This window comes from Nyctereutes procyonoides, unplaced genomic scaffold (assembly GCF_905146905.1).
Source record: "Nyctereutes procyonoides isolate TBG_1078 unplaced genomic scaffold, NYPRO_anot_genome, whole genome shotgun sequence".
Taxonomy (NCBI): domain Eukaryota; kingdom Metazoa; phylum Chordata; class Mammalia; order Carnivora; family Canidae; genus Nyctereutes; species Nyctereutes procyonoides.
In genome coordinates, this window is record NW_026575140.1 from 36,512,625 (window position 1) to 36,536,055 (window position 23,431).

Below are 23,431 nucleotides of genomic sequence, written 5' to 3' on the forward strand. Positions count from 1 at the left end.
ATGGATGGATGGAATGAAGGCTTGAGTAAATAAAGTGTCTTAATAGGCCTTCAGGCTACATTGACAACAATGCCTATTCTAAGTCCCACAAGGGCTAGAGCTGGGGTTGCTCAGAGTGGCTCAGGTCTGAACCCAGCCTAGGATATCACATTGGGCCCTGAGGACAGAGCAGTGAGGACAATAAGAACTAAAAGGCAGACTCTCACGTGTCCTTGTTACTACTGACCTGCCCCCTCTCACCTCTTCCCAAGGCCCACCGGGCATCTGACCACCAATAAATATTTGTTGGGAATGCAGAGATTCACTTACTCATTTAAGAAATATTTACTGAGCCAGACACCATTCCAAGCAATAGGTTACAGCAATGGATGGGACAAGCATGTTTACAGGACAGACAAGAGGAAATATGATTCCTTAGAAAGGTGACATAAGCCCATATCACCTGTCATTGTGGAGAAAGAGGAGGAGGAGGAGGAGAAGGAAGAGGCTGGACCGGGAGCCAGGAAGCCCACATTCATTCTTTTACTACCAGCAGTCATCTCAGCCAAGTCACGTAGCTTCTCTCTGCCCCACGACATGTTACGTACACAGGACGGTTATATCTGCCCTACTCACGGCAAGGTCAGATAGTCATATTGGGAATGATTCTAGAAAATGCTGCGGAGTCAGGGAAGGATGACAGCTTATTGCCACAATGACCTGGTTCAGTGACCTCCGTCTACCCCTCCAAGCCTTTACTTCTTCCTCTGTAATGTAGGGATAAAGACTCACTTGGCCTACCTCCCAGAGTCCTTGTGGTCTCAACCTAGACCACAGAAAGGACACAGGGCCTGGTAAACAGCACACAGCACTGACTTTGGAACTCCCTGCCGTAGGCCTGTCCTTAATCCACTCATACCTCAATTTCAAAGCCTAGCTTCCCCTCAGGTGAATCAGTAAGCTTCACTGACCCTCAGGATCTTCATCTGTAAAATGAGAATAATAATCCCTGTCTGGCCCAGCCCACGGTGCTGTGAAAATCTAATGAAATGATGGATATGAAAAGCTTTGGCAAATGCTGACATACTGTATACACGATAAAGCGTTTGGTAAATCTGAAGCGTGATTGTTCTTTATGTTGTCGTATGCTCCCTGTGGTACAACTTGACTTGGTCCCACATCCCTACCCAGAGAGAAAGAAAAGAACCATTAAGATGGTCTCCAGGCAGCCCAAACGTGTACAGAATCTCACTTGATTCTTGAGGTGACCCCATGTGTTATGCAGGAAAAAGGGGTGTTTTCCGTTATTGGGGAGGAAGATAGAATAGGATTCGAGGTTGTCACTATTGTATCTACAGTGTGACCTTGGGCGAGTTGTTTTCGCTCTCTGAGCCTTATTCTCCACATTTGTCAAATAAAGAGATCAGATTCTTTTTAAGAGGCTTACGACTACAAGAAAAAAAAAAGGTGATAATCAATAACTCGATTTGTTATCTCACAGCAAGAAACCCAGGTAGAAGGGTCCCAGGCTGGTTATTACACGGCCTCAAAGGGGTCAGGGCCACAAGCCAGTTTCTAGGTAATTCTTTAATCCTAGGCGTCAAGATGGCTCCTGCAGCTCCAAACTTCACACCCTTGCTCATAATGTCCCAAGGCAAGAGGAGGTGAGTGTTTGTCTTGGGCCTCTTCTTAAGAAAAGAATAAGGAAAACTTTCCCAGATGTGCCCCTTGTATTTCATGGTGGGGGGCGGGGGCAGGAGGGTGATCACATGCCTCTTAACTAAACAATCGGGAAAAAGAAAAAGAAATTACCATGATGAGCAACAAAGTCAGTGTTCTAATAACAAGAACCAAAGTAGAAATGGCTGCTGGGCAGGCAACCTTCAGCGTCTGACACAGGCTCTGGATCTCTGAAGTCCCCTCAAACCTCAAAGTGCAAGGATGAGATCAGCCCAAGGTCACAGAACCCCATGGGAGGAACTGAGACACCCCCCACCACCACCACCTCTGCTCAGTCTCCAAGCCCTACCCTGTTCCTAGTGGATGGAACTGGGTAGCAGGTGGTGCTGGTGAATGAACCCGGACTCCACAGCTGTGAATTCTCCTCCGGCCTGCAGGACGTCCATTCAGGCAAGGTGCACCTCTGGCAGCTTTCTAAATTCTATTTCTAAAAACAGTCTAGCCTCCAGGCCTAGAGCCCATGACCCCTTCCTTTCCTTCCTGCATCTTCTAATAAATAAACAGAAACTTATACAAGTGACTTGAACAAAATAGAAATCTCTTCCGTCCCCCCCCCTCCATGTTGAGGAGTCTAGAAGCAAGCAGCCCAGGGATCCACCATCTCTAAGAACCCAAGGTCCTTCCATCACTCTGCCCCTCCAACCTCAGCACACCTCCATCCTCAAGGTTATTCCGTGGTCCAAAATCACTTCTTTATCATTATGTCAACATTCTAGAAGGAAAAGGGAAAAGCAGAACCACTAGCACCAACAAAGACCTTTATCTTCCTACTCTCTCTCTCCCTCTTTTTTTTTTTTTTTAAGTAGGCTCTATGTCCAATGTGGGGCTCGAATCCATGACCCCGTGATCAAGAGTCACATGCTGGACCAATGGAGCCAGCCAGGCACCCTTTACCCTCTCCTGTTTTTAAGGAGACTTCCAACACATCCCATCCCCAAACTCCTTATATCTCATTGGCCAGAACTTCAGCACAAGGTCAGACCTCGCTGCTAAGGAGGCTGGGAAATGCCCTTATTAAACTGGGCATATTGCAATTCCCAATTCACTTAAATTAGTAAGCAACACAAAGAGAATGGATATGGGGCAGGCAACTCGCAATCTCTGCTACAGTTCCAGGGCTGATCGCCAGAGGTAACATGAGTTCTGGATAAGGAGATCTGGGTGGTTGATCACTGCAAAGTGTTGGAGGACGGGGACACTGGGCAGTGGTGGCAGTGGTGGTGGTGGTTGTCTCTCTTGGTGCCTGGCTCCCTATGGCACGTAAACCATATCTCCACATCTCTCCAAACCTCCTCACATGGAGGGTAGGACTTCTAGGTCAACTGTGGGAAAGTGAATCTGAGGAAAGGCTCATTCCTTCATTTGTTCATTCTTCCATTCCATTCAACGAGAATCTTCTGCATGCCAACAGCTGTGCCAGGCATTGAAGATTCAGAGACTCATCATCAGCCCCGCTTCTGAGAGTTTACACTCAATTGAAAAATCCCAGGAAAACATCTATTATGACACAAAATTCTATGTTAAGGACAGGAACAAAGAAACAGGAAGCTAGGAGAGGAGGATGCTAACACAGGATGCTTAAAAGATGAACAAGAGCTCGTGGGGAGAGGAGGTTGGAGAGTACAGGAAGGAGGCCAACATGTGAACAGGTATGAACGTGTGGAAGAGTGTATCATGTTCCAGGAACATCTTCCCACCACACACTGACCCTCAGGTAAGGCTGTGCTTTCTGAGCTGGCATTGTTTATTCTATTTGTTTGAATTCAAACAGATCAGAGATTGGATCTCAGCTCTACCTAACAATATGAGTTCAGACAAGGGTCTTCATCCTGAACTTGAGCTTTCCCATCATCATGAGCTGCAGTGTCCTGGTCCATAAAGGCCATCAGCCACTGGTGGGAGGGACATGCACGTGCCTGGCCTGATCCGGACACACAGTGGGCTTCCAATCCCTGTTTCTCCCCTCCTTCCCTTTCCCCACAGCTGTGGAGTGAACCCAGCAGGTTCCAGGGAACCGAGAAGAGGAGAGAGCCACTGACAAATGGCTTAAGGAGAACAAGAGCAGTTTCTGTCTAGATCATGGAACAGGAAAAACTCAGACCAGAGAGAAGCCACGATGCATGCTACAGAGCCAAGTGCATTGCTGGCCCTCTGCTAAGGCAGCTGAGAGAGCTCCCACAGCAGGGGGTGGGGGGTGAGGAGGAGAGGGGAGGAAGGTGGCCCTGCCTGGTGGCCCTGCCTGGTGGCCCTGTGACTCCCTCCTGCAATTCCCATGACTCCCTGTGCTGGCTTCCTCCTCTGGAGAAAGGTGGGAGGGGGATGGCCGCCCTGTAGGGTGCAGGGTGCGGGCCGCCCAATGAGGAAGGCTCCTCCATCCCTGTGCCTCTGCCAGCTGGGCTACTCACCCCTGGGCTGTTTGCTAGCTCTGCCTCTGGGACTGTCTTCAGGCTCAGCACCATCCAGCTCTCCCTTCCTTTCACCTTCCACACCCTGCCCTTCCTGACCCCCATCTCCAGGAAGCCCCTTCTGACAATGCCCATCTGCACTGACCTAAGACCTCATCAGGCTGGACCGCACCATGAGATGCTCACGCCCTTTCTTCCATTTTTTTTCTGTTCCGCTCCATCCTCACCTCACCTGGTCCAAAGCCCTCTGGTCTCCCTGCACCATCACTCTCAGAGGGCCTCCCCCTGCCCCACCACTGCCCACTGTAAGTCAAGGCCACATCGTCTCTCCCCTGATAAGACAACATCAATCCCTCAAGATGCCACGCCCTGGCTCTGCTTCCCTGTCTTTATCTTTTGGGCTTCCATTTACACATCACGTCCTTTGAAACCCTTCCTTTGGCCTTTGCCTCTAACACTAAGTATTCCTACCAGGAGCCCCTTTTGCACCCTGATTCCCCCATGACTCCTCTTATTAATGCTGAAACTCACCAGCTTATGCCTCTTTCCCCCTCCGACAATACATCATATGAGAGCAAGGGATTGTCTCTCCCACTTTTCAGAATTATCCTCAGGACCAAGCCTGGTGCCTACCTGGGGCAGGTGCACAAATGACCTACCGTGAACTAAGCAACCTTCCACTGATTACACTGAACCCACAAGAGATGCACAATGAATGTCACCCTGGCTCCAGCCAGTCCCCAGCATTAATCTAGTGTCCACCAGGTGTCAGACACTGAACTAGGTCCCAGGAGAGACTGATAAATAGGGCAATCCCTGCTCTCACAAGATCCCAGGCTGAGGGGGACAGGAGACAATTGCAGTGGAGGGTGGTGAAGTCAAAGATGCAAGAGATGCAACGCCACTGCTATAGCAGTACAGGGAGGGAAGCCAAACTTCATCTGGGAGAATCAGGGAAGGTTTCTCAGAGGAGGTGGTAGTTGATGGGTCCTTTCAGATAAGGGAGAATTGGCTAGGTTTAGGAAAGAGGACTGGGCTGGCCAAGGTAGAAGTAGCAACGTGTGTAAAGACAGGGAAAGAGAAAAAAAAGTCCCTACATTAGGGGCAGTCTGAGAAGCCCAGGGTCATGGGGGTGTAAAGTCCAAGAGGGAAGTGGAGGCAATGAGGCTGGAGAGGAAGGCCTCAGGGCCCACGTGGGAAGGACCTTGCCCTGCTAGGTGATGCAACTGAGCCCTGATCCTGTAGGCAGTGGGGAGCCATGGAGGCCTCTGAGCATGTTAGTCACGTGTCCAAGTTTGAGATCTCAAAAGATGTCTCTAAGCACAGAATAATCTCATATTCTACCCTCTCTTTTCACAAACTCTCATTCATGTCCTCCATCCTTCTTCCTGCAGACCAGTAATTGCCAAGGTGTGGCTCTGAACCAGCAGCATCACATCAACTGGGAAGTGGTTAAGAATGCAAATTATTGGGCCATGCCTGACCCACAGAATCTGAAACACTGGGGGTGGGGCCCGCCATCTGTGCTTTTATAAGGCCTTCAGGTGATTCTGGTGTACACTCAAGTTCAAGAACCAGTGTTCCAGACACCCCAGTCTCCTAAGAAGGGAAAGGATAAATATCCTCCCTGAAGCTGCAGAGCTCTCCAGAAGCACACCAACATGAGGGTCTCCATTGCAATGAACTTACTCTTTCCCCCAATGAACATCACAGCACGCCTATCAAGTGGAGACAGAAGGCAGAATGGTTCACGCCCTTACTCATTCTGCGCTTTATCCCACAAAAAATTATTGAGTGCACGCTCTTCATGGGTCCAGCTTGAACTCAGACACATCTGAGCCTTGAGTGGAGCAAGGCCTCCAGTGGGGAGGTGAGACAAGAGAGCTGGGTGAGCTCAGTACCCAGCTCTGCCTTCAGGAGGGGCTGTCCTGGGGGGGATCTCTAGGTGTGCATTGCATGGTCCCCCTGCACGGGCTCGAGAGGAAGGGGCTCCCCGCTGTGTGGGGAAGGGCATGGGGTGGGGCACTCCAGCAAACACCAGTGACACATGTTTCATATTATATGCAACATTCTTTGTGGGAGCCCCAGTGAAAAATACACATGGCCAACCATCCCTTTCTAGGCAGGAGGGGCCCCAGGAAAGGGGATTTGGGCTGCTGGCTTTATCAAGACTTAGAAACAAAGTGAAGGCTTTGAGTTTATTAGAAAAACACATGGTTTGTGTTTGGGTTTTTAATTTAAGGATCTAGAGATGGTCTGGATATCAGGGGATACCTGAGGAGCCCACCTGGGTCTCAAGACAACGGGAGAGAGTGCATGGGATCTGGCGTCTACCCCAGCTCCCTGACTTCCTTGCTGTGTGGCAGCGGGGGATCCACCCGCTTGGCTGGGCTTCTATTTCCTATTTCCTCATCTTGAATACGATAATAACACTGCCTCTCCCAGAGAAGGCGCTCTGAAGACTCTGTGAAATGGCATGTATAATGCTTTGTAATACATATCACATAAAAAGGATTCTTCTTATCATTGTTATACATACATAATTCAAAAGGAGATATTGTCCAAAAAAATTATCCGGCAGCATAATACAGTGGAAGAACCATGGATTTGAAGACATTTAAAACTAGAATATAAATCCCAACTTCACCACTTCTTGGCTGTGTGACCTCAGGCAACTTATTTCACTTCTCTGAGCCTCGGCTTTCTCATCTGCAAGATGGGGAGGGGGGGGATGCAGACAGGCTGCAGCAAGGACTAACATGTACTCTCTGTAAACGTGCCCGGCCTAAGGAGATGCTTCCGTACAGGTGAGCACTGCACCCCAAAGATGCCCAAAGACGCCCAAAGCAGCACCGCCCATATCCCCGGGTCTGAGCCACTCCGAGTGTCAGCTCTGTGTGCACAACCCCTCGCTGGAGGAGAGAAGCTGCCTGCTTCCCCTGACACGCTTCTGAAAGCTATTCTTCATCCTCACAGCTCTGGGAGCCACCCCGGCCACCTCGATCAAATTACAGGTCCATTTGCTTCCCTCCCGGAGCACTGTGGTCTGGAAGCTGCTCCCTCCCCCCCCCCTTCTCCAGCCTGGTGAGCTGGGCCAAGAGCTCAGCTCTGAGTAGCACAGAGCCAGCGCCTCTCATTCAGGCACACAGAAAGTGTCACAGCTGGCCCCATGGTCATTCCCTTGTACGCGGATTCACCAATTTCCAGGCCCCAGGAAGCGGCCCCCAGCCTCTACTTCTTTTCAGCTGAGTAAGTTCCCTGGAGGGGAGGAGGTTTCATAAACCCCCAGAAACCTGGCAGGTGTGGGTGAGGGATCTGATCCAAGGCAGGGGGGTGAGAGTGAACATTTGTGGATCATCTCCTTGTGTGCTCAGCAAATCCCAGCATGAGCATCACCTTTCTGGGGGCCCCTCTCCTGGCCCTCCCCCAGACTCGGTGAAGTCCTGCTACACGCTCCCTCAGCAAGCTGCACTTCTTCTGGCAGTACTTACAAGGTTGAGTCTTTCTTCCCTGGTAAGCTTCGTGAGGGGCAGCATCAAGTCTACCTCCTTCTCCAGTGATTCCTCTAGCACCTGCCACAGTGGCTGCCACGTAGTAGGTGCTTCACATTCTACCAAATGAAAGAAGAAAACCGCGTGGCAACGCTGTAGGATAAATACCATTTTCCTGACTTTTCCGAGAGGCCACCAGGACTCCAAGAACTGAAATGTCTTACCCAAGCGGAAAAAACCAGTAAACGGTGGAGCTGAGATTCAAACCCAGGCTTTCACCAGGCCTCGCTGCATTTGATTCATATTAAGATCAGGCTTAAAATGTTAACAAAGGCAATTTTTAAAAATAAAGAAGCTGAAACTGTTTGCCCAGAACTCCCTCTCCACCCCCAACACAGCATGATTTGTACCAAGTGAGAGAGAGGATTCTGAGAGCTCCGTGCAACCCGCATAAGGCAGAGAATGGGGACAGGGGAGGCCCTTGTCCCCAGCTGCCAGGGACTGGCTCCTCACCCTGAGCCCCTCCCCAGCTGGTCCCCACCAGGGCAGGACGGGGAGGAAAAGTCTCTGGGGAACAAAGACCACATTTTCCCCTGGGAAGCTGAGAACCAAGCGCTGGGGAAACAATAGCCTTGCTGGGATCAAAGGGAGCCAGGCCCAGACAAGGGACAAAAGCTGAGTCCTAGCGGGGAAAGAATGACAACCTGCTCTCCTCCTCCTTTTGCAAAGGTCTCCAGAGGGCAGACAGGGGCCCACCCCACCTTCCCACTTCTCCTCCCCACATGGCAGAGCCAGGAAGCAGCCGAGTTGTTCTTATCCCTGCCAGCCTGGTTCTAGTCCCTTCTGGGCCTTCCCTCAAGTTTTTCCTCTGCTAAAGTACTCTTCCCCTCCTTTCCTCTGAAGTGACTTACTCAGGTTTCAGCTCAAGAGCTGCCCCCTCTCTGCCCTCTGTGACCCCATGACACCTGGACCACTTGCAACCTGCTGTACATTACCCCCACCCAGGTGTCTGCTTCTAGTTACAGTGCTGAGCGTGCTGAATTATTACTACCAGTGTCAGTGCCCACCTCCCCGACCAGGCTGTGACCACATGAGCCTGGGACCATTTCTTCATGATTTCTTAAATGCACTACCTAGCATACGGGGAGACCAGTGGATAAAGAGTTTGCTGAATGAATAAAGCAATGAATGGTGTATAGTGAGCTCTCCCAAGGCATGGAAATACACTTCGGGTGAATCCAAACCTCTCCGATTTCTCAGTGTCCCTCATTCAGTGTTGCGCAACTAGCATTCTTAAACTGCCCGCTCTGCTCAGGGCAAAGCTGGGTGCTGAGAATGAATCAGTCAGCAAAACAAATTTCCTACCCTCATGGAGTTACAGACCAGTGGCTGGGGACAGGGATATAGAACTTAATCGGGATGCCTGGGTGGCTCAGCGGTTGGGCACCTGCCTTTGGCTCAGGTCGTGATCCCCGGATTTGGGATAGAGTCCCGCGTCGGGCTCCCTGTGAGGAGCCTACTTCTCCCTCTGCCTGTGTCTCTGCTCTCCTCTCAATCTGTGTCTCTCATGAATAAATAAATAAATCTTAAAAAAAAAAGAACTTAATCACATCACTAAAAATTATGTCATGTGCTATGAAGGAAAGCACAGGGCAAGACAGTAAAAAAGCCTATGAATTACTGCATCACTATCTGTTGAGAGTCCACTGTTATGCCATTCAGAGGTCTAGGCTCTGAGAGGGATAGATCAGGGAACTATGTCTGTTATGGTGCTAACTTAGCTTAGAACAGAGGATACTGGTCCAGGCTGGAAGGGCTTCCCTGAGGAAGTGACAGCTGAATCAAGATCTAAGGGATAAGCATTAAGAAGGCAAAAGGCAGGTAGAAAGACTAATAGTTTGCTATTACTGGCATTGGGATTAGGTTGCCTGTAGAAAAATATAAATGCCTACACACCAAAAGGCCCATAAAAAAACCTGGTGGCAGAAGTTGGCAGGTCAGTCAGAATGTGTGAAGGTCAGGCTCTAGTACCCAGAGAGACTTTGTTTTTGCTCAACATTGTCCCCATGCTAATGGAAATGGAGAAAACTCTGCTGCCTCACAATGGCCTGCAATGAATGGTCCAAAGGACTGGAGAATCCCTTTTCTGACCCAAAGATAGGATCCAGGAGCTAAAGTGCAAAGCATCCCCAAGAGGGGCCCCTTTGGAGGACCAGGCTCAACCTAGAATTCCCAATCAAGGAACAGCCATTTACCATAGCAAAAGTAAGAAGGAGTGATGCCTTAAGATGCTGTGTTCACTCAACAACCACATGTAGTTTGTAGTGCATGTTCCCATAGGAGGTCCCATCTCTTCTGAGGGCAGTGGCCACACCCTAGGTTTCAGCGGGACTGGGTTCTACTCAGGTCTTCTTATTCACCTTGGGTGAGTTATTTCACCATTCTGAGTCTGAATTTCCTCATGTGTCTCTTGGGACCAATCCCTCTCCCTAGCTGGGCTGTGGTTAGGATAGGGTACTACTACTCAGCTAGGACTGACTAGTAATAACAAAAGTACCACAAGCTGGGGGGCTTAAGCAACAGAGAGATCCATGGCTCTGGGGGCTGAAAGTCAGATATCAAGGGGTCAGCAGAGTTGTTCTTCTGAGGCCTCTTTCCTTGACTCATAGATGATTGCCTTCTCCCTGTGTCTTCACATGGTCTTCCCTTTGTGTCCTACTTTCTTCCTCTTATAAGGACACCAGTCATACTAGATTAGGGTTCACCCTAATGACCTAATTTTAATTTAATTACTTCTCTGAAGGTCCTAACACCAAATACAATCACATCCTGATATTCTGGGAGTTAGGATTTTGACATATACATTTCAAGAGAATACAATTCAGCCTGTAACCATTGTAATAATGCTTGTAAATTCCTGCACGATGCCTGGCACACAGCAGGCACTGGGTAGACAGTAAGTATCATTGGCACTGGTATCCCAGGGAGCCACAGTAGGGACGATGAGCACCAGTTTTCCCTTATACACTCTAGTGGACAAATGGAGACTGGGAGATACCAAACAAGGTGCTGAGTTGTCTTGCGACCTAAATGACCTTGGCAATACCTTGTGGCCTTCTCTTTGGTAACAACAAATAGGATGCACCCTGCACCCCATAATATCTATGTTCCTTTTCTTCTCACGTAGTTCCATTGTGTAAATAGTAAAAGATCAAGTTCCTAGCTCTGGCCACTCCAACAGTAAGACAGGAAGGAAGCTAAGGTTCTACCATTTTCAGAACCAGTCACACGAAGACTCACCAAGGGCTCAGCGTCCAGCTGTTGCTCTGAACATGTAGTTGAAGCAACTCCAGAAAACATTCTCTTGCTTACCTTTACCCTACTGCCCTACCCAGCAATGGGAGCAGCATTTTTCTTAGAGGCAAATCAGTTATAATATTATCAAGCAAAGAAGACATAACTAAGAAGCTGTCCTAATAAGACTCAACTGTCCCCAGGCAAGACTAATCCATCTGGCAACCTGCCCTGCCCTGCCCTGCCCTGCCCTGCCTTGGCATGCTCAGAACAGCTGACCCTCCAGGAGTGGGTGACAAGGCCAGAGTACCAGCTTTGAGGTAACTTCTCATATTGCCGCTTGTTTGGCGAGATGCTAAAGAGATTGTTGGGGTTTGTGGGTTTTTCTAAAGACCGTATCAGCATAGCATTTTTGCAATGTGAGACTAGGCAGTTCCTAAAGATTGGCCTTAGTCTATTGTATTTGCTTCCTCTTTGAATCCAGTCAAATCAAAATAGTGATGTCAAAAGAGATGAGTGAGCACAGGAGAGACGCTGAAATGGCACTTTGGCACAGCAGGAAAAACAAAATGGGTTTTGAAAAGGTGCTAATTGGTCTCTGGGCCAGTGAGGCCCTATTTGGGAGTTCACTGTGCTCCATTCTGAACCCCACATTTTGTGTTGACTTTCAAAATGACCAAGCTCATTGCAAAAAAATTTGAAAATAGAAAAAAGAAATGTAAAGAATGTACACACTCATTTATACACACATGCACGTACACACACACACACAACTCACAAGCCTATCATCTCCAGATAATTACTGAAATAATAATGCTGGGATGCATTTTATATCAGTCTTACTTTATGTTAAGTTGAAATCATACTACAGATAATGCTTTAGATCTTGTCTGTGTGGGGTTTTTTTTAGCTTAAGTGAGGTATAACTGACATATCTTGCTGGCTTTAATTAGCATTTTATCATAAGCTTTTTTTGAAAAAAAATTAATGTCTGCATCCCACCCCACTGAAGTGATGGTGTTCCATTGTTGTTTAGCCACTCTCCTGCTATGAATGTTTTTGGATGGCTTTTGTCATATTGGCTGGTCTGTTATAAATAATGCTATCTTGGGGCAGCACGGGTGGCTCAGTGGTTTAGCGCTGCCTTCGGCCCAGGGCGTGATCCTGGAGACCAAGATCGAGTCCCATGTTGGGCTCCCTGCATGGAGCCTGCTTCTCCCTCTGCCTGTGTTTCTGCCTCTCTCTCTCTGCGTGTCTCTCATGAATAAATAAATAAAATCTTCAAAAAAAATGCTATCTTGAATATCCATGTACTTAATCCATCTTCTTGTAAGGGGTTGTCACTTCCTTAATTTCTACACCGTATTCTCAAAACAACCTTGAAAATTAGGTAGGACTCCCATGGAGTTGATAAGGGTCCCAGAAGCTGACAAAACGCAGCCTGTAAACTGAAGCAGAACCCACATTTCTAGACCTGGAGCCCTGTGTTCGTTCTACAACTCTATGTTTTGTGTTACAAGGTGAATGTGGGGAGTATGAACCATCTGACAGCCACATCTCACCAGGAAGAATGGGAAGGACCAGGAATTCTGCATCTGTTGGGGAGAAGACGTTGAAAGCAAAAAGTTCTTTCAGCACCTGCCAGGGCAACAGATTGATACAAAAGCAAGCAAGGACATCTTTGTGGAAATTAGAGATAATTTCCATTCAACATAAGGAGAAAATGTGGTGCCATGGGTTTGACAGAAGACGGACCTGAGTTTGAATTCCTGTTCCAACACTTACTAATTGTGTGACCTTGAGCAAGTCACTTGTGTTCTATGAAACTCAATCCCCACAAATTTTAACCACATATAGCTCTCCTGAGGGCTACTGTGCATTTAGCACACATTTTGGCTTATAGCACGGGCTCAAAATATAGTTGCTATTATTCCTAACACTCTGTTATAGCTGTCCAACTCTAGAATGGACCACACTGGATGTTCAAGCAGAGTTGGGATATCATATATGGTAGAAGCAGCCAGAGGCTGAGCCAGGTCATATCTAAGTCATATTGTAGGAAAAATGTGAGCCAGAGATAGGAGCCCTGGATGCAAGACCTTGCTCCATTATTTAGCAGCCAAGCTTAAGAACAAATGATTTACCCTTTGGGGCCTCAGTTGCCTCATTTTTAAAAATGGGTATAATCACAATGGGCTACTAGGGGAGAGAGAGGAAACTGTTGATATGCAAGCATCCATTGTAGCTCCAAAAATTTCCACCAAAGTCTATTAATTTCATGATTATCATTCCAACTCAGTGATGCGATGACTCTCCCGGGGCTTCATGGGGAAGATATGACTGCTGTCTTCCGGCCTCTGCTGCCCCTCACACAGTCACTATATCTTACATGGTTGTTTGAAGAGAGAGCCAGGAAGGATGAGCAGTGCATGCCTGGAGTTTGGAAGGGCTCACAGTGCTGCCTGTAGAACCGCCTTTCATCTCCCAGGAATGTGTGTGCTATTTACAGAACAGATAGATAGTGCCTCGTCTCCAGGGCTGTGGCAGAGACCGTGAAGACCCTTCCCCAGACCCCTCACCTCAGGCTGTGGGACACTCACATGTTTTGGACAGCTGACCCCTTGGGCTGGAATGCAGTGAGCTAGGCCTGACACATCTTCCATCAATTTCCTTGGGAAGGAAAGATCCCAGAGAGGCAGCCTGCATTCATCCATCTGACCTCGGCCATCCCGATGTCTCTGGGGTTTTATCTGTTCACTGATCACAGCAACTAACTGGTACCCTTCACTCAAATGTCCATTACATAAGGTCAGACATTCCTGATCCTCGCTCTCTGACTTCCATCCATCACTTAGAAACAGGCAGGAACTGCATTCAGAGGAAGAGGTGGCTCATCACAACTTCACCCCATAAATTCTGATTAAGTGTCTTCTTAGCCAACATTAGCACTCCTTTATTGAAAATTTGGAATTTATATCAATCCCCCATCAGTCTCCTTAAAGCAGAATTGGGCAGTTGAAAGCTCTGAACACAAGTAGACCTGATCATAAATACCAGTTCTGACATTTATATGTGATGTAAGGCAAGCTGGTAGGTAAAGGAGAGAATATACGTGAGACCTTAAACCCTCTGCCTGGGCCATAGAGGACACTGTAAAAATTACCTGTTGCTTAGCTATTGTACTAGCTGCATGATCTTGGGCAATTTCTGTAGCTTCTCTGAGCTTCAGTTTCCTCATCTGGAAAAATGGATCCTCTGTAAAAGGTGGTTGGGGAGAAAGCAATAGTTTTCATGCGCAGAGCAGGCAAGGTTCATTTTCTCCTTTCATTTAGCAAACTGTTTCCTTGCATGTGGTTTAAAGGCACCTCAGACCATCAGGGTCCTTTTCTATAAAGTTGCTGGGAGACTGAGAGAGAATATCTGGAAAGTTCCTAGTGGGAAGAACGACTATGACATTATTTCTGATGTCACGGTGCCTTGGGAGAATGATTACTACTTTAATTTTGAATGGCAGTGACTTAAACTTGGCATCTGAAGCCATGGCCTTCTTCAAAGGGCAGGAGAGAATATTGGCCAGCCCATTTCGTAGCACGGACACTAGAGGTGGACGCTGTGGGCACAGCTGATGGGCCACATCAATTAAATCAGAACCGGGCTCAAATGACACAGGCAGCCACTAAGTGCTTTGGTGGGGGAGATGACTACTCTCCCATCTGACCTTCCCAGTCTCATCCTGCCCCAGTTCAGGAGTGAATATCCCTCTAGTCTTGAACACATGAAACAGTCAAAATAAAACAGACTCTTGCTCCCTAGTTTTCATTCCCTCCTCAACTCCCATGTTTACCCTGGTCATTCCTCATCTAAAAGAGACTTTTGTCAGAAGACTTGCAGTTTAAAGAGCTTCAGTGAATTCCTAATATCTCCTAAATGAAGTTCGAATTCCAAGCATAAAGTTAAGGTGTGCTAGAATTTTCCACCACATATCCTGAGGTGAGCTCATGGGCTCTGGATGAGGAATCGCACACATGTAGCAAGGCTGGTCCATGCCACAGAGTGCCTCAGTCGTGTGGACAAGTTTCCTGGAAGAAACTAGAGAAACTCAGATACTACAAGAAAGGAGCTGGTGCTAGGCACTTCTGCTTTTGATTTCAGGTATCCTCACAACAGTGGCTGGGAGACAGATTATTATTGTCTCTATTTTTCAAATGTGAGACAGAACTCAAGACCAGGCAATGCTGATAGAGTCTCTGTGCTCACTTTCTGGTGTAAAACATAGAGGCCCTAGGAGGCCTCTCCACGGGAAATATGAGGACTTTTCCCAAACATTGTGAAGGTTAGGGCTTTTGCCAGCATCACTTCGGCTTGAGTGTTGGTACCCTTTCTGGCCTCATCATTCTTTTTTCTTGATCTGTGGCTCACAAAGAAAGAAGCAGACAACTCCCACCAGGCCTCAACTAATGCAGGTCTCCCTGTTACACATTCTCAAAGTCCCACTACATTCACCTATAGCTCGTAGAATTACACACAGTGGGGACACGGAGGCCGTACAGTTCACGAGGATAAGAATTATGTCTAATGTGTTTATCATCATATCCTCAGTGTTGAAGGAACAGATGATCAATAAGACTGTCCTACCCAGCAGTGCTGTGTGTCCAGCATGAACTGCAACAGGAAAGAGCAGTTGAGATAAGTCACATGGGTTCACATTAATGCAACTGCTGGCCAGCGTATGTTAGGTCATAACGGTAACAAGGAGATGAAGGTGAAATGTGCTTACAAACTCCTAGGAGAGCAAAAGTTTAGCCCTCGAGGACCTAAGTTCAAGTCCCACTGCTGCTCTACCTCCACTGCATGACGGGAGGTGCCATCCCCTTCTGAGATGAGAGGAGGTGGAGCCAGGAGAGTTCACAACTTGCTTCCAAGCTGAATATTCACATTTCCCACTGGCTAATTCCTTTAGCTCCAATGTCTAAGGACATTTCAAAGAGGGCCGAAATCGTGCAGTTAATATTAGAATAGGAGAGGCACCACTGAGGGTACAACACATGTGACCAACCCCCAACCTCAGAAGGGTGCAAAGATTGAGGATATAGATAACTCAAGAGGAAAGAGAGGCCTCAAACATTAGGGTTAGGGTTTTTAATATGGCCAGAAGAAATTCTCAGGTTCTCCCTCTCCCATGCTTTCCCACTCTTTCACACACACACACACACACACACACACACACACACACACACACCAAGTTAATCCTACTACCCACGTGGACCAAAAAAAAGAAGATAAGGGGTAGGGGAAGGAACTGGCATATAGCATCTTATCTATTTCCTCTACTCTACATTATTTTTGTTCAAAGACTAGTATTTCAATTGAGCATAAAGCATCACCTCACCAAAATCGCCTGCAGCGAGGCTCACATCTGTTCAAATGCATTACTTCTAGGCCCCAGGCAGCTATTCATTGGCCCCCTCCCCACTGCTTATGCTTACTACTAACTTCTGAGATCCACTATATAAATGCTTAGCCCATTTCTGGGACCCTTCAAATGTGCCACTACACACATCACACACACACACACACACACACACACACACATACACCGAGCTTGAACTGTATGAAAACACCAACATTCAAACATTTTCAGCCTTCAAAAGTGGCCATTTCACACGAATCAACCCAAATCACTGGCATGTGTGATTTGGACCTCAGCGCAACCCTCCAGGTAGGAAATGTTGTTCCTACTTCACAGCAAAGAACGGAGGCTCTGCGGGGCCCCACGTCTTGCTGAGGGACATGCCATCACTGGGAGGTGGAGGAGGATTTGAACACAGGTTTATCCGTGTTCACCACATACAACCCCGTGTCCCTGAGCTTGGCGCCACCACTCCCCAGGACTCCCGAAACATGAGACTGATGTGCGCTGCTCTGGCCACAGTGTCCGAGGCTGGCGCCACCTCTGGCTCAATACAGGCTGGGAGTGTGTCCCTCAAGGCCTGGCCTATGTGCACAAGTTTTCAGAAAGCTTTGTTTCTTGTCAAGAACTAAACTGATGTTTTTCCTGGAATGGCTTTTGGAAGGGAGCATGATTGCCGATTAAATATGAAGTGGTCTGAAACCTCAGTGTCTCTCTGAATAACGTAATGCGTACTTCTGACGACCAGGAGGGGGGCCAAGGGGCTGTCTCCTCAGGGTTATTTACGTGTCCAGGTCTCCAGCACCCTCTCTGGAAGCTGCTACAGTGAACCTCTTTGGGTTTGACACCCCCGAGGGATCCATGTCCTCAAGTGGCCTGAGGGCTGAGAGGGAGGACTGCTGTCCCCAGAGCCATCAGCTCTACTGGCTGAACCCTGTGCCTGCCGAGAGTTGGCTGCAGAGTTCTACGCCCGAAGAAGGAGGCAGAGACACACAGACACACAGTCTCCCACCATCTCAGCTTGGGGTCGGGAGACCCTGTCCTATGATGCGCTGGAAGGAATCCTGGAGGCGGGTGGAAGGATAAAGAGAAGCTTTGTCTAGACGGGCCTCCTATGTTACATCTATCATCTCTTTGAATTCTTCAAAGAACCCTCAATATGGTGGTTCCTGTGACCATTTCATAAATAAGAAAAACTAAAACCCAGGAAAATTAATACTTTTGCCAAGTTCACAGAGGATTTGAACCGAGGACTTATTCCAAAGCCCCTGTCCACTTCAGGAAGGAAGGGGCAGATGGGGAGAAAGGGGATTAGTTTCCTGCCACGTGCTGTGCTGGATGACTTCCTCTCCATTCTCTTCTTTATTCCTCCTACCATCCTTGTGAGGAAGATATAATTATTCCCATTTCACCAGGTAAGAAGAATGAGAATTTCAGAGTGCTGGAGTGTTCACCCAAGGTCACACATGCAGCAAAAAGTGAGAACTGGGCTAGTCAAGGCTGGTCCTCATCTCCCTCACACTACCTCACTGACAATGAGTCCAAAGTCTGGATCTCTTCCTAACCCTACCCCGCTAACCGACATGTGATTCGAGGCAAATCGCTCACCTCTCTCAACCTCAGTCTCCCCTTCTGAATCATGAGAAGGCAGCAAGCATCTCCCAGCTTTATAAATATGAAACAATGGAGATCCATCAGAACAGTCTCTACATGTCAGAGGGACAATCTGGCTCTCGGTTGGGTTATAAATAAATATTGTTTAAGTAGCTGGTCCTTGAGCTATCTTTGTATAGAGAAAATATCTCACAAGATACCAAAGGCATTTATGTCGGTCACTAGGGAGAGGTTGGAAGGGGCACTAATATGCAGGAGTATTTGGGACAAGCAAGAAGCTTCAAGAAATCCTTGGAAAGTCCCTGAAACAGGTCACGAAGCCACCACCTCACTCAGCCACAGCAGGAGAAGTGTAGGTGATCTGGGGCTGGTGCAATGAGATTCAAGGGTTACTGAGAAACAGGGTGATGCTTTCTGCACACCTACCTGCAGTAAATGTGCTACCAAGTCATCACCCCCAATTCCCATGCCCCTGACATCTTCAGGATTCAGGGCTTGCAAACAGCCCGTCCTGGGCCCCCAGTTATAGAGTCAACCATACACAAACCCTGAAAAAGGAAAAAAAAAAATTATTGCAAACCAAATAATGCTTGGCCTATAGTCAGTCAATAATAAAAGTAGCAAACATTGCATTTTTTTTTTTACCTAAGAAATAATAAAATAAAAAGGAAACTAAGGACAAAATATCACAGTGGTAACAGGGACCCACATTTCCAGAGCTCATTCTCTAGGCCTATGTGCCAGTCCCTTTGCGTGTATTACGTTTGTTAAGCCTTACACAACCTGATAAAACACGTACTACGACTATGCCTGGCTCACCATTTCGGCCCCCCAAGGCTCAGAGAGGTTGAGTAATTTATACGAAATGAAACAGCAGGTAGCAGGCAGATTGGGACTCTGAACCTCTCTCTGTCTGTGACCCAAATGCTCTTGCTGCACTCCCCTGAACCATGAAGCCCCTTGGAAGAGTTTCATACAGTTACTTTCCCTTGTTAGCTGTGCCACCTTGGTCAAGGCACTGAACCTCTGCAAACATCAGGTTCCTTATCTATAAAATGGAGCTGTGCGGAGATCGAGAACATTCAGTCCCTTCACATATGTAACCGGCCAACTCCATGCCTCCTGGGGGCTCCCCTGGTATCCTGGGCACTGAGCAGGGTTCTAGGGCTCAGGGGCTGAACGAGAGTCTCTGCCGACAAGGACAAAGGACCCCGATGCGATGAACCCAAGGCAGCATGCTAAGTGTTGTTAGGGAACTGACTGCACACCCAGCAGCACCGGATTAGTGTTCAGGTTCTTAGGAACCTGACATAAATTATTATGATCGCTGTTCATTGGAAGATGAAAGGCTCATTTCCCTTCTGAGTCTCCCTTCCCAGGCTCTCTCTTCAGGCCCCGCATTTGTCACATGGACACTTGGACCAACAGAACTTGTTGTACATGCAGCTGGTTTCAGAACTTGCAACACAATGGACTCTTTTTTTTTTTTTTTAACCCTCCAGGAGCTGATAATTTGGAAAATCCCAAACATGACTCAGAGACTTTCAGAGAAAGTGACCACGTCTGAGGCCACTAGAGTCCCTGGACTCTATGAACCCTGCAGCTGCGCCACCACCCCCCCCCCCACCTCCCAGGGCTGACCCAGCCGGAGCTAAAGCCCACAGACCTTCTCAGGCCCTGCGGCAGCTATGGGAGAAGGTATGGAGCAGGGGGTTCCGCACCCAGGTTCCACTGGGCCCTCAGCTCTATCAGTTGTGGGCAAGTCGCTCCCAGGTCAGTGCCCTCTTCTGTGAAGTAAATACAGAATTGCTACCCTCTCTTCCTCCTAAGGCTGCTGTAAAATCTCAAGGGGAAAGTACAGTATTATGCAATGATTCACCTATAAGAAAGAACCCATTTATCCTCCAGTTGCTGAGCATACACTCTGTGTCACAAGCTGACCCTAATACTTAAGATTTATTGGGTATTAATTCCATATATCAAATAAGTTAATAATTTGACACTAAATTTCGTATCTTAAATTTGTTAGTATTTGTTTTTAAAAAGCTTTATTTTACATACATTGATTAATTTACTTCTCATAAGAAGCCCATAGGTAGATAGTTCCTGTATCCCCCCTGTTACAGAGGGGGGAGCTGTTCAGAGAGAGATTGTATGACCTGCCTAAGGCTCCGGAGACACAGCTGAGGAGCGAAGCGCTGGGTTACAAATCCAGGCAGGCCAGTTCCAGAGCCTGAGCCCCTAACCTTTATCCTATCTCCCTCTCCCTCCCTCTCTGGGGGCAAGATAGGGCTTCTGCCTTCACGGGGTTCACAGTCTGGTAGGAAAAAGAGACAAGGAGGCAGACAGTGAATGACAGTATGATTCAGCTGTGATAGGGGACATACGAGGGACAGGCGGTGGGAGGCAGAGGAGGGGTTCTGACCAAGCCTGGGGTTATCAAGGAAAGCTTCTTGGAGGAAGTCGATATGGAGATTAACAAAGTAGGAAAGCCCTGGGATGAGAAGGAGACCGATGCATGTGAACACTGGAGGGAGCCAGGGGAGAGATCGCCTGGGGCAGATCACACAGGGAATTGGAGGCCATGTGTCAGGCAGGGTCCCAGCGGAAGAGAGGTGGCACTCTCATCTTTCTTCAATCATGAAGAAAGGAACTTTACACAGTGTGATCATGGATGCTGTGGTGCTCACAGGCTAGCAACCATCACCACCTGCAGCCCAAAGGGACAAGAGGAAGGAGGGGTATAGGAAGGTGACAGGAGCTGTGGCCTTTGGTAGAGGAACCTGCAGGAGGGATGTGGGAGGTAGTGCTCTGACCACTCTCCTCCTCACCTCCCACCTCTTGGAGCTCCATTAATTGAACCCTGCTGGAAACACTCATCCAAGTGGGCCTGTTGCTACCCTCAGTATGGGTCAGGGTCTTGAGGCACAAAGCAGGCGGAAGAAGGGAGGATGGTGGGCCCACAGGGGAAGAGCCAGAAACATCCTTGTCCAGGGCTGTGTTATCATCCTGAGGGGCATGGGGAGCCACTGTAGTGACACATCACTACACTAAGTGGAGTGTCATTCTAGAAGAATGGATCATAGTGTGAAGGAGAAGGAGGGCAGCATGTGGGACTAGAGGCAGGAAGGCCAGGTAAGAGGCCATGGCCAGTATGTCCCCGCGGGAGGGGCATAGTCCTGAACCCCAGCAATGGTGTTTAAGGTAACGGGATTCCCATAGGTCATTAAGCAAGGTCTTCCCAAACCTCAGGAAATTGCCCCCCTTTCCTCTTCCTTCACCCTTACATGCACCCCTTACAAACACACCCCCACCAGCACCAATCCACATGCCCTGGTGCTGTCACCAGCTGTATCCTGTTCCTCTGACTCAGATTCAACTCACACTTGTCAGGCATCCCCAGGACAGCTGACACCGTGCCGTGTGGTTTCATTCATACCCTCCTCAGATCTGTGGTCTAGGTACTCTGCTTTCATTTTACAGATGAGCAACATGAAGGTCAGAAGAATCCAGAGGCTTGGTCAAGGCTCCCAAAGCAAGAAAGCATCATAGACAGGACTGAAAGCCCCATCGGACCAGTGCCCCTCCTGTCCTGACAATACAGAGTAGACCCACCTCCTCTTCCCCTCCTTCTTTCTCTTGCCCTCTCCTTTTCCCTGCCATGACATGTCTGATTTGTTTTTTTTCTAAGATTTTGTGACAGAGAGAGAGCACTAGTGGAGGGAGCAGCAGAGAGACGGGGAGAAGCAGGCTCTCGGCTGAGCAGAGAGCTCGACACAGGGCTCGATCCCAGTACCCCGGGATCATGACCTGAGCAGAAGGCAGACGCTTTAACCCACTGAGCCACACAGGCACCCTGTCGCATCTGATTCTTACACTTTGACCCCCAAGGGTTTCCTTGGTGAGAAGCCTCCTCTCCCAGGGAGTCCTGAAGAGACAGATCTGGGCATAAAGTCATCTTCCCACTGGCACAGGAAGCCTAGTGCACTGTCGGGGGCCCCCGCAGACCTGCGATCCCAGCAGTGACACATCTGCTCTACCCATCCTCTGAAACGGAGGGCACTGCCTGCTGTGGGATGGGTGATAATCACAGTAGCTGTTTATACCTGTAGGGCATTTACTTTGTTTTAGGCCAGGCACTGTTTGAAAGACTTTCCATATATCATCACAAAACCCCATGTGGTGTCCTCTGTGAATATTCCCATTTACCAGATGAGAAAACAGAGGCGCAGACGGTTTAAATAAACTACCTAAGAATACTAGGACAGTGAGCAGCAAGGCTGGGTCAGAACTCAGGTGGCAGGTGGCTCCTGAAACCACTCACTTAATCTCCTCATTTCATTTCTGCCTGAGCTGGAAAGCCCCAAACTACATCCCCTACTACCCCTCATTTTGAAAACGAAGACACCGAGGCCCAGGGAGTGGGAGTAGCTGGCCCCCTCGAACTCTGACTCCCAGCCCAGTGCCTCTCCCACCTCTGTCACTACACCCCCTCTACTCTTCCACAGAACTCCCTCCCTGGCTGGAAAGAGGCTGGGTTTCTTGCTAACAGCTCGATTATGCTAGGGTGAGCACTCCACTCCAGGAAGCCAGTTTACGGGACATTAAAGTCTCTTGCTAATGACCTATGTTCCTCACATTCAAACTGGAGCTTGGCCAGGTGCTCCAGGCAACCCCTTGTAGGAGTCGTGAAGCTTTTGGCTGGGGAATAACCAAAGTCAAATATTTCCAGAGACAGGAAAACCCCTAGGGCCCCATTCCTCAGCTCCTCCACAGCCCACAAGGAGGTTGCTCCGAAACCAATGGAAGATACTTTCTTTTCCTTCTGACATTCTCATGGATGACACCTGGTTAGCCCAGGCTCCATGACCTCCTAGTCGCTCTCACCCTGCACTTACTCTGTAGGTGAAAACCATTACGAGCTTTTGGAGAGGAGATGTTTTTATCCAAACTCCACACTGAACCCATGGGGAAACAGGCCAGCAAGGACACTGGGCCAGCTCCCACCCAACAACAACCAGAGGCAGACTGGAAAACCAACCAGTTCGCTCTGAATCCTACTTCACATCACGCTGTGTAGGGTCCTCCCAGCCCTGCGCCCAGGAGTAAACACTTGCTAAAGGCATCTTATATTATCCTTAAAATCCTAAACAGTTGTAGATATCTGTTCAAAAAAAATGTATTTGTAGGGACACCTGGGTGGCTCAGAGTTTGAGCGTCTGCCTTTGGCTCAGGTCATTATCCTGGGGTCCTGGGATCAAGTCCTGTATCAGGCTCCCTGCATGGAGCCTGCTTCTCCCTCTACCTGTGTCTCTGCCTCTCTCTGGGTCTCTCATGAATAAATAAATAAAATCTTTTTTAAAGATTTGTAGAAATAAAGGAAAAAAGTCATTCAGGGAATAACTTGTCTCCCTCCTCCCTCACCTAATTTGTTTACTCAGGATGACTGGGCCAGTCACCAACCTGTCCCCTTCCCTCTCCTGGGGGCTTGCAGGAGG